General features: G+C 44.0%; 1 long non-coding RNA gene across 1 annotated transcript; it reads left to right on the top strand.

Annotated features, from left to right (window-relative positions):
* Window positions 1-302: 302 nt before the first annotated feature.
* On the top strand, window positions 303-9,479 carry LOC135324233 (uncharacterized). Its single transcript, XR_010385592.1, has 4 exons — window positions 303-696; window positions 859-991; window positions 4,696-4,773; window positions 8,746-9,479. It is a non-coding gene; the product is annotated as an uncharacterized LOC135324233 (long non-coding RNA).
* Window positions 9,480-9,502: the final 23 nt, after the last annotated feature.

A 9,502-nucleotide genomic window follows, 5' to 3' on the forward strand; every position in this document is an offset into this window, starting at 1 on the left:
ACTGGATTGGTTTCTACCACTCAGGTCCTTGGTTAACCCTTAATAATAATTAATTTTTTACTGTTATACTGTATATCAACTTAAAACTTTCAAGATGCTAAGGTGTCCCGGTAGAATAGAAAACCTATTAAGATATCAAGACATGCATTCTTTGCAACTTCTGTTTTCGTTAGCAGTAAAAGGCCCTACAGAAGAAGAAGAAAAAGAGCAGCACAAAGTCCTTGGAAGCGACACTCGGAGCGTACAAGAGCACTTGCATCGCAAAAGGCCCTGTTGGCCTCATTTAGTTTTTGTTGTTTTCAGGGAGGAATCAGGCTGCGGCTCCAACGGACGAGTGTATGGGTTGGACTGCCGCTAGGTAGCCAGCATGGGACGGGCAGCCCTGGCTTGGGTGGTGGAGTTTTCCTCAGTCCCCGACTTGGAGGAATTGCGATGGTGCTGTTCCCCCTTCAGTGGGGGCTGGCATCTTTGTGTAGGCATTTACTGCAGTTTTCTTTAGAGCAGAATTGGCCCGTTCAGAGCGACGAGGCGAAGGAGAGGGAATACACGCTGCCAGCGTAACACAGTTCTCCACAGTGAAGCCTTTCAAACCAAATTATCCGAATTACCTTTTGGGCCCAGACCCCGAGGACAACCAGGATCTTCCGTCCGCACTGCCCCCCCCCCAGGCGAGCTGCACAGTTACATGGGGAAAAGGTGAACCGAACCAAGAGCTCAGAAAAAAATACTGCTCGGTTTCTCTCCGCGTCCCTCCCTTTCCTGCCCTAGCATTTCATGCAAATAATGGGCCAGACTCTGCTTTCGTTGGCCTGGGTAGAAAAGAAACGAGTCAGGGAATATGCATTTCTTTCAAACCAGGAACCATCCAGGGAGACGGAGGAGAGGGGGAACAGCTGGCGGGAAGCGAGCGCGCAGCCATTTGACAGGAAGGAAGATCTACCCCGGAGAGCAATTCCAGAGGAAATAAACATCAAAATGAATGACTTACAAGGTACTGTAACCTCGTTTGTTGGCAAATTGAATAATCTTACCACACATATAAATATTCTTGAGCGGAGATCTGATCTTGTGGGCTCACAGCCATTAAAACAGCACAGTTTTAACAGCGTGCAAGGAGAGGTTGAACAAACATCTTAGCTGTAAAACTCATTAATGAGCCCTCATAAAATAGTAAATTTGAGAGCATAAATGCTAGAAAATCGCATCGGGTGTCGCAGTACTCGTAAGGGGATGAAGAGGGGGACGAGCGGTGTGGCTGGGGCGGTGCCGCTGGCGGGACAGGGTGGTCCGGCGGCACCGAGCGGGGCGACGCGCCCAGGGGCCCAGCAGCAGCGCACCGACCCCTGGGCTCATCCCCGCCGCGCTGCCCTGAGCTCCTGATGCAGCAGGGAGCAATGACCTCTGCAGCCTAATTTAAGAGTGGGTGAAAAGCAGGTAGACTGGTAGACTCAGGGTGCGAAACCCAGAGAGGGGCTTTGGTAGACTCTGGCGTGAGAGGCTGCTCAGGCGAGAAGAGGGCTCTGCGTTGCTCCTGCACGTGCCTTTAGGCAAAGGCGCAAAAAATGGATTTCCCCAGTCATCTGACGGGAAAAGGATTAAAGGGAAAACAGCATATTCTGGAGTCTCTTCAGGAAGAGAAATACAGATTCAGACTACAGCTTTACTAGCTCTGGGAGCAATTTCTCGAACTCTGTGCTTTAACTGGGATAATTATTACATTATTAAACAAACCTTTGGGTATTCATTCAAATTTGCTTTCCCTCCTTTATGTTTAAAGCTTCAGTAAGTGCAGTAAACACACGTAGAGGCGTGTGTCAGCCCTGAAGATGGAAATGACGTGATGCTTGTGGCGCATCCTCTCTCTTTAAACCCAGGAGGGGAGGCTGTGATTAATTTAATGGTACGGTTTTCTGCATTTATCAAAATCACCAAAGACAGTTTTTCTGTGGACATGTGAACACAGAACGTTTGTTGTCACATCAAGAGGCACACTTTTAAGGCAGAACAGACCTTTGCATGCTGTGTTTCTGAGTATCCATCTCATAACATTAATTGTGTAATTACCCAGTTTGCCCATGCAAATGTGGCTATTGAATGTCTACATTGCTGAATGAGTATGATCATATGCAAAAAGAAAACCATTACAATGTTTAGTCTGATGCACCTAAAAATATGCAAGAAAGAACAGCTTTTTCCAGCTCTATCCTACGCCTATTTCCAGTTTCTATTGCTTTCTCATTAGAGGAAAATATTCCAAGGTTTATGAGCCTTTCTAAATTTGTTAATGAACTTGTTTATTAAAGCAGGACTTTGAAATATGCATGTACATTGCTCTGTGCTAATGTTTCTGCTATTTTCTTCTTTGCAAAGTTGCAGATTGCTTAAATGATTTTATTTTGCTTGCTAAATAGCAAAATAATTTTTTGCTTTTAATTCATTTCTTTTTTTATATAAAGTGGGTCAGAGATGACAAGAAATAGTTCAGCTGCTCCTAAATGTTATATCACAAAATTTTGCACAGGACTAACATACCAAGTGAAAGGTGGGGTAGAGGGAGAACTGGAACAGAAATGGCAAAAATGAATCTCCAGATTGTCTGGCAGGGATGTAGCATGCAGTATCATAACACCACCACACCCTCTCAGCCTGCTGATTTATACGAGTTGAAGCTGTTTTTCCACCTTCTTGAATTCAAGTTAAAAAAGAAAAGACTGTATGGCAGAGTTCTGCTATCTAAAATTTTAATTCGTACTTTTCCTTTGAAAGTCCTTTTTCATTTTTTTTGCAGAAAAGCTTCAGATGTTGCTATTTTAGGTTTTCTTTTTCCCTCTGTTTCTTCTTATTTTGCCTTTTGGCCTCTGCCTAAGCAGGCTAATTTTCATGTTTTACTTTTACTTTTCTCCACTTGCCATACCCTATACCCTTTCATGTTTAGAGAGGTTAAAGTAGCAAAAGACAGGAAATGTTGCAGAATTTTTATGAAGCAATGTGAAAACTCTGCAGAAGTTTTAAAAACTGACAGATCAGAAAGGGTGGGGGATATAAAAAGAAAAAAATACAAAAATTGCAAATAAAAATTTTGGTTTAGCTTTGAAATAGTACAAAATTTTTTAAAAAAGTTTTTCATAAGACATGAGGTAAAAATCAACAGTGACATTTATGAGCCAAAATAAATTCATCTTTTAAAAAAAGTCTAGGAAGAAGGAAAAATTTGGTTGAAAACCCTTGATATTTTCTATTTAAACCTCTTATTCTGGTCACTAATACCTAGATTTTCAATCACATTCCTAATCCTGTGGTCCCACTATAGCTGCTGATTGGAAGTTCAGCAATCAGTTAAAACCCATGTAATTTAACCCATTTGGTATACGCTGATACGGTGATGCTAGATCACCTATATAATAAGTGGATAAGTTGCGGACCCAAAATACCTTCAAGCAAAAAGCGAAGGAAAACTTACTGTGCGCTCTAATAATGTGCCAAGTCATGAAAGCTTGAAATGTTTTTTCAAAAATGTAGATAGGCAAAAATGTATATCGGCATTCCGATAATTAGATCAAATATGGTATAAGACAGCAGGTCACGATTCCCGCAGTCTACGCGTATGCATCTCCCTGGGGGTTGGTGCAGGGCCCGTCACGGCGCTTGGTGACTCCGCCGGGTAATCTCAGCGTGCGGCAAGTTGGGTCAAACAAAACAAAACTGAGCAACGAGCTACGCGCCGTGGGCATTCACCTCCTGTCAGCGCTTGAAAGGACAGGCTTGTCTTCGGGAATGTTTTGGCCAACAGAGAGAGGCTGAATAGGCCCTTTCCGGCTGCGCGCGCGCTCGGGAGCCAGCGGCGGGGCCAGCAGGTGCCACCACCACGCGCCACCTGCCTTGACTCGGGTGACCTCGGCAGCCCCGCCATCGTCTCAGCCCCCCGGCCCCGCAAAAGCCAACGGTAACGCTCCTGCCCACACTGACGGGGAGGGTTTTGGCCTCCGCGGCGGGAGGTCAAAGCCTGCGTTGCTGCGGCACCGTCCCGAGCCGGGGGCCGGCAGTCCTGCCGTTTGGCCTCGGCTTCGGTTCGTTTGCGGGCTGCCTCTCGCACATACATGTTTCTGTGCGTAGTCTGTTTGTGAAATGGGCATAAAACTGTCTACTTCAGAAGGATTTTCACTGTCCTAAATTTATACATCGAGATGAAAAGTGCTCTGTAAATGCCACGTAATAATAATTGTGAAAATTTCCAACCGTACCCTCAGTGTTCATATTTATGTAGCAGCAGGCTGGAAACATCACAAAATAAAAAACAAACACAGGCCTCCAGGAGTCGGTTTAAACCCCCAGCCAGAGCATTCCCTGGTAATATTCCCCTATTGCTCTGCTGGGTGCTATCGAATGATGCGATGCTGGAAATAGAGCAACAACAGAAAAATCAGGAGCTCTTGCTTGCCATATGAAAAAATATCCCCCAGTGTTTCAAATAAATTCTCAGCTGGCTGAAATCATCTTTCTCTGAGAGGTATTAATATATTTTAAAAAACGAGCTCTCTGCCGCAGTGCAAGTTCCTCGTTGCCTCATTTGGTGGCCCCTGACAGAGGCATCAGCCGAGCTCTATTTAGAAGGACACTGAGGGAGGGGAGATTAGACAGGCTTCTGGCTGCATTCAATTTTCTCTGGTTTGGGGAGATTTTGCACCTTTCTTGCAGATTGTACCAGCTGGGATTAGCACATTCCATTTCCTGGACTCTTCATGAGGCTGAGAACTAAAGAAAATTAAAATAAAGGTCAGTGAACTTGGCTACACTTTTCTCTTGCTAAGAACTTGTCCACATCTGCTTCTTTTTTGCTTTGATCATTTCTTGTTTTGGCAGGCTAGAAGTGCATGTGCACATGTAGGGCTTTTATGTTTTTCTGTTCCTCTACGTAACCATTATGTGGGCTCATCAAGATTCAGCCTATTTCCATTCACTTTTGTTTATGGAAATAATTTCCGTTTACCTGTGCTTTTGCTCTTTCAGCAAATTTGCCCTTACTTAATGATTGAGGATATCTCAGGGTGCCACAGAACACTGATATGTGGGGCATCCTTTTTGTGGCTTAAAGTTGGTGGCCCAGGGCAGATGTCCCCAAACTGCTCCTCCATCCCCAGCACAGCCGGGGGCAGCCCTGTGGTTGTGGATGCTGGTCCGTGAGGCTTCTGGTGCCCAGGGCTACGTGCACTCACCACGGACGTACTTTGAAGGTTCAGCACCAAGCGGCCACATGGGCAGTCATCCAGAGCTGCTGGAGGATCTCCCTTGTCTCTGCCAGCCCTCAGCCTCGGTGATGGGATTCTGGGAGGAGGATGCCCATCTCCTGTGGTCTGAACCAAGAGCACCAAGCTCACCGTTGCCATTAGTCAGTCGCATGGAGTTGATTTCGATCGCTATTCGTGCACAGTGGGTTTAAATCAGTAAACTGGTTGTCGTTACCAACTTCTTGAGTCAAGCGGTAGTCTCTACACATTATTGCACCTGACTTTTCTTATCATTGCTCTGAAAAATACACAGAGCACTTTTCTGTATGACACCACCCACCTCTTGGAACAGATCTAGGATTGGGCCTGGCAGTTTTCAACTGCACTTGTTGGCTTACGGAAATGCTTTGGAAACTGTGCGGCAAATGCGTGAACAGCTTCTACTGACTCGACTTGGTTGCACTGTAAAAGTCCCCCTAAACGTAGTGCAGAGGAGGCAGCCCCTCAACAGCTCCTGTGCAAGTCGGAGGGAGCGAGGCTGCAGCGAGGGCTGCGCTGACAGGTGCCTGTAAAGCCGACGCAAAATATTCATCTCAGGGTCAGGATCATGTTGCTCCCGTTGGCTTGCCTGCAGTGCACCCCCTTGCCATTTAGTTGTGTGTCGAGAGGCTTTTTGCCAATTCCCCATTAGTGTATACTAATGAGGTTCAGCTTCTGTTTGATTTTCACAATCAGTTGGTGCAGTGGAGTCTAGGGGAAGTCAAATAAGGGCACATACTTTATGCAAGCAGATCTGAAGCATGGTCGAGCTCAGCTAAAGCCAGAGGGAACAGCAAAGGGTAAAACAGCTTAAACCGGAGAGGCCTTAGCACTTTCTTCCTCTTGCCTCTAATTGCATATTCTGAGCATCTTGGGCCTACAAATAGATTTATAGCATATGGCATTAGAGTGCCTTTTCATTTCCTTTTTTTCTTCTCTCACTAATATATTTTAAGTTAAGTCTCACTAATTCCGAGGTTCCCAAACTGCATCTGCTGTTCTGTGTGGTGAGACTTGCTGAAAGCGCTAACTTTTCACCTTTCCGTTTTGCAGTGGGTTCAGACAAGGTGAAAAGGAGCACGTTGTTCTCCAGGATATACCACAGCGCTAGTGACTCTTAGCGCAGTCAGTCTTGGGAAATATAATACATCCTGCTACAAGTCTTGCTTCTTGCTTTATATCATATTTCAAGTGAACAAACTAACGCGTGATTTTGCAATCTGTGATTCCTGCTCAGCTCAGAGATTAAAAAGGAAGATTAGGATCGGAGAGAGGGAGATTTACAGGTATTATGGGCAGAGAAAATGATAAATATTTGATTAAGTATAACATGTAAAAGAATATATTCAGGCTCCAGCATTTTACTTAATCTAACATATGTCAAGAACACCTCAAAGTCAAAATTTTTGTCAGCAGGTCAGGCTCCACCAGCAACTCTGAAAAATGTGTTTTGACACTGCAAGCGACGAGGTGCAGTTTGCAGACATTTTGTACTCAAAACCTACTTACCCAGTTCCAGTCGCTGAAAAGCTGGCAGCAGGCTACGCGCCATCTGCGGCGCTCTGCACGACAGAGCTCTGCTGAGGCACTTGGGAAGATGGCTATTTCTCAGCCCATGTGTAATTTTTACTAGAAAACAGGCTGTGGGGAAACCAGGAAATCACTGAAACATATGCTACCGGGGAAGGCAGAAAAGAAAGGCTGCCTGTGTTTTATGGCTGAGCGAGACACTCCCCAGCTGTAACACGACAAGAGAAGTGAATCTCTAGGGGGCTGGTACCAAAAGGGATACCTAGAGCACTAAATACCGCAAGCATGAAAAGTAAAGTATGCATACATTAGAAATGGGCCATTACCAACACACTGCTCAAAGTGCTGAGGCAGGACTGGTGTTGTTGACATATTTATTACTGATTAAGAGAAGCAGCAAGAACACCGAGGCATTTTCACTGATACTGCTTACACTGGGGGACGCTTCAGAGGGCTTCGCAGAGCTAAGGCAATGAGCAAATGAAATTAGCTGATGACAAATATATATGGGGAGGAATTTTGAATCACTTGGGCTAATTGTTATGTTCTACATTAACAGCTTGGCACATCAATCGGCTCATCGAAAACCTCTGCTTGGCAATTTGTTGCTGAAGTGGACAAAAAGCTAGACTTAGGATGCATAAGAAATGGAACAGAAACTAATATCCCAAATTTTATCATGTCACTCTATATAGTGCGGGAGCACTTTCACTTGCTCTTCTGCTCTGCTCATTTGCCTGTCAGTGATACCGCAGAAATTAATAAGGAGTCAGAGACTAGACGTGAACTAATGTGTAACTGTCCTGACACTTCTGAGTGCAAGTGATTGGCTCTCCTTGACCTTCTTGGTGAATTGATTCATGTAACTATTAACGGAAAGAAAATGAAGCCAGGCGACAAAAGGGTAATGTCATCCCTCTCTCCCTCATGTATTGCAGGAATTATGTCTTTGATTATGTAGATCTCTTCCCAGGTCAGCAAACACATCCATGCTACCTCTTTGCCCCATCTTTGTAGTTAAGAAGTGACACAGTGGCGAAGAAGCCCACATTTCATGTCCGTATGATCCTGAAAAGTCATGCTATGAACACATCCTGCCAACAGGCGCCTGTTTTCACTGTAGGCCTAGCTTTAGTAACTGGAAACTGAAGATGATGGTGGCGGTGCTATGCCATAGCATGCTAGGCTTGTGCCCTTTAGTTACCACAGCTCTTGAAGAATTCAGCTGTAGAAATCACATATATCAGGAGGCTTAGTGCAGCCAAGTGATTAAAAAGGGCAAATTGGGTGCAGATCAAAGGGGCTTTCGTAGCGTCCATTCACAGAGGCAGGCACACAATGGCCTGCTAAGTAAGGACACGGCAAGGCATGTGTGAAAAATGATCTCTCCGGCAATAATTCCACTGGTGACAGATAATCAGAAATTTAAATGTTATTCTCAGCTTCCGAGAGTTCCTAAAATAATGGAGGATGCATAAGACCATTTGTATTTGAAGAGAGAAGCTAAATAATTTAATATTACAGAGCAGGATGCACAGCACCAGGCAGATAAATGATGAAATCCCAGTGCAGTCTATCTTGTGCAGTTGCCACACTAATTACAGATCAATTACTTCCCAGTTGTTTGCAACCTTATCAAAGAATAGTAAATTTACTGAGAGCAAAATGTGATAAGATGACTTTTCATTACTACAGTAGATTTGTTGAAACAGCCCTGACATTGAGATTAATAAAAGCTTTCCCAAAGGTAATACGATCTGTATGTATAGAGTGAGAATTTTAAAAGCTGAAAACTTGATCGTAGGAATTATCATAAAAATTCTTGCTTCTATTAATTGTTATCATGCAAACAGCCTTAATACATGAGGGGTGGGTGGAGGAAAGAAGAAAATGAGTCTGATAAACTGAAAGCTTGTTATAAAAATGTAAATATGCCTTTTACCTTCCCCAGATCAGCTAACGAATGAGAGCAAAGTACAACAACCTGAAGAAATATGCAATTCATATTTTAAAGAAGTTTACAACACTGACAAAGGAGTGCAGGAGAACAACAGTTGTCTTTTACAGAATATTAGCATGTAGAAAAGAAAGCAGTGAATCTACAACATGTCAAAATGACTGAAATGCAGTTCTGTAGCTTGAGAAGAGCCATTACACATCAAAACATCTTGATTTTGTTCCTAGAATTTCCACTGACTTGCTGTGTAAATCATGAGAGTTCTCTGTGCATCAGTTTGCATATCAGCAGTACTCACTTACACCCCCAAAAATTTCTCAAGGTAAATTTATAAATATTTACAGTTCCCAAGTTTGCAGATTCTGGAGGATTATTATGATTGCGGTGTTGTTATCTTTTACCTCTTTTACAGCTTTTTGGAGTTCCTCTCCTCCCCGCCCCCCAAATCTGCCAGACTTAGAAAAAATAGAATTTAGCTTGTAGGCATCTGATGTAAACTGCAATAATTCAATGTTTTTGTCATTATGACAATTGCTCAAAATACCGTAGTTGTTCCTTGTTGCTGCTACGCTCCTGTGGGAGAAGCCGGCATTCTTATCCGGAGCAGATCCTGCTGCACCCTTTATTACACGAGGACAGTTTAATGAACTAGTGAGCGCTAATGAGGCTGAAGCCCAATTTGTACGCAGCCTAACAGGGCCATGGGTGTTGGGCTGCTAGTCCAGAAAAGCCAGTATTGGGGGTGCATAGG

Source organism: Dromaius novaehollandiae, chromosome W, assembly GCF_036370855.1.
Source record: "Dromaius novaehollandiae isolate bDroNov1 chromosome W, bDroNov1.hap1, whole genome shotgun sequence".
In the NCBI taxonomy this organism is placed as follows: Eukaryota; Metazoa; Chordata; class Aves; order Casuariiformes; family Dromaiidae; genus Dromaius; species Dromaius novaehollandiae.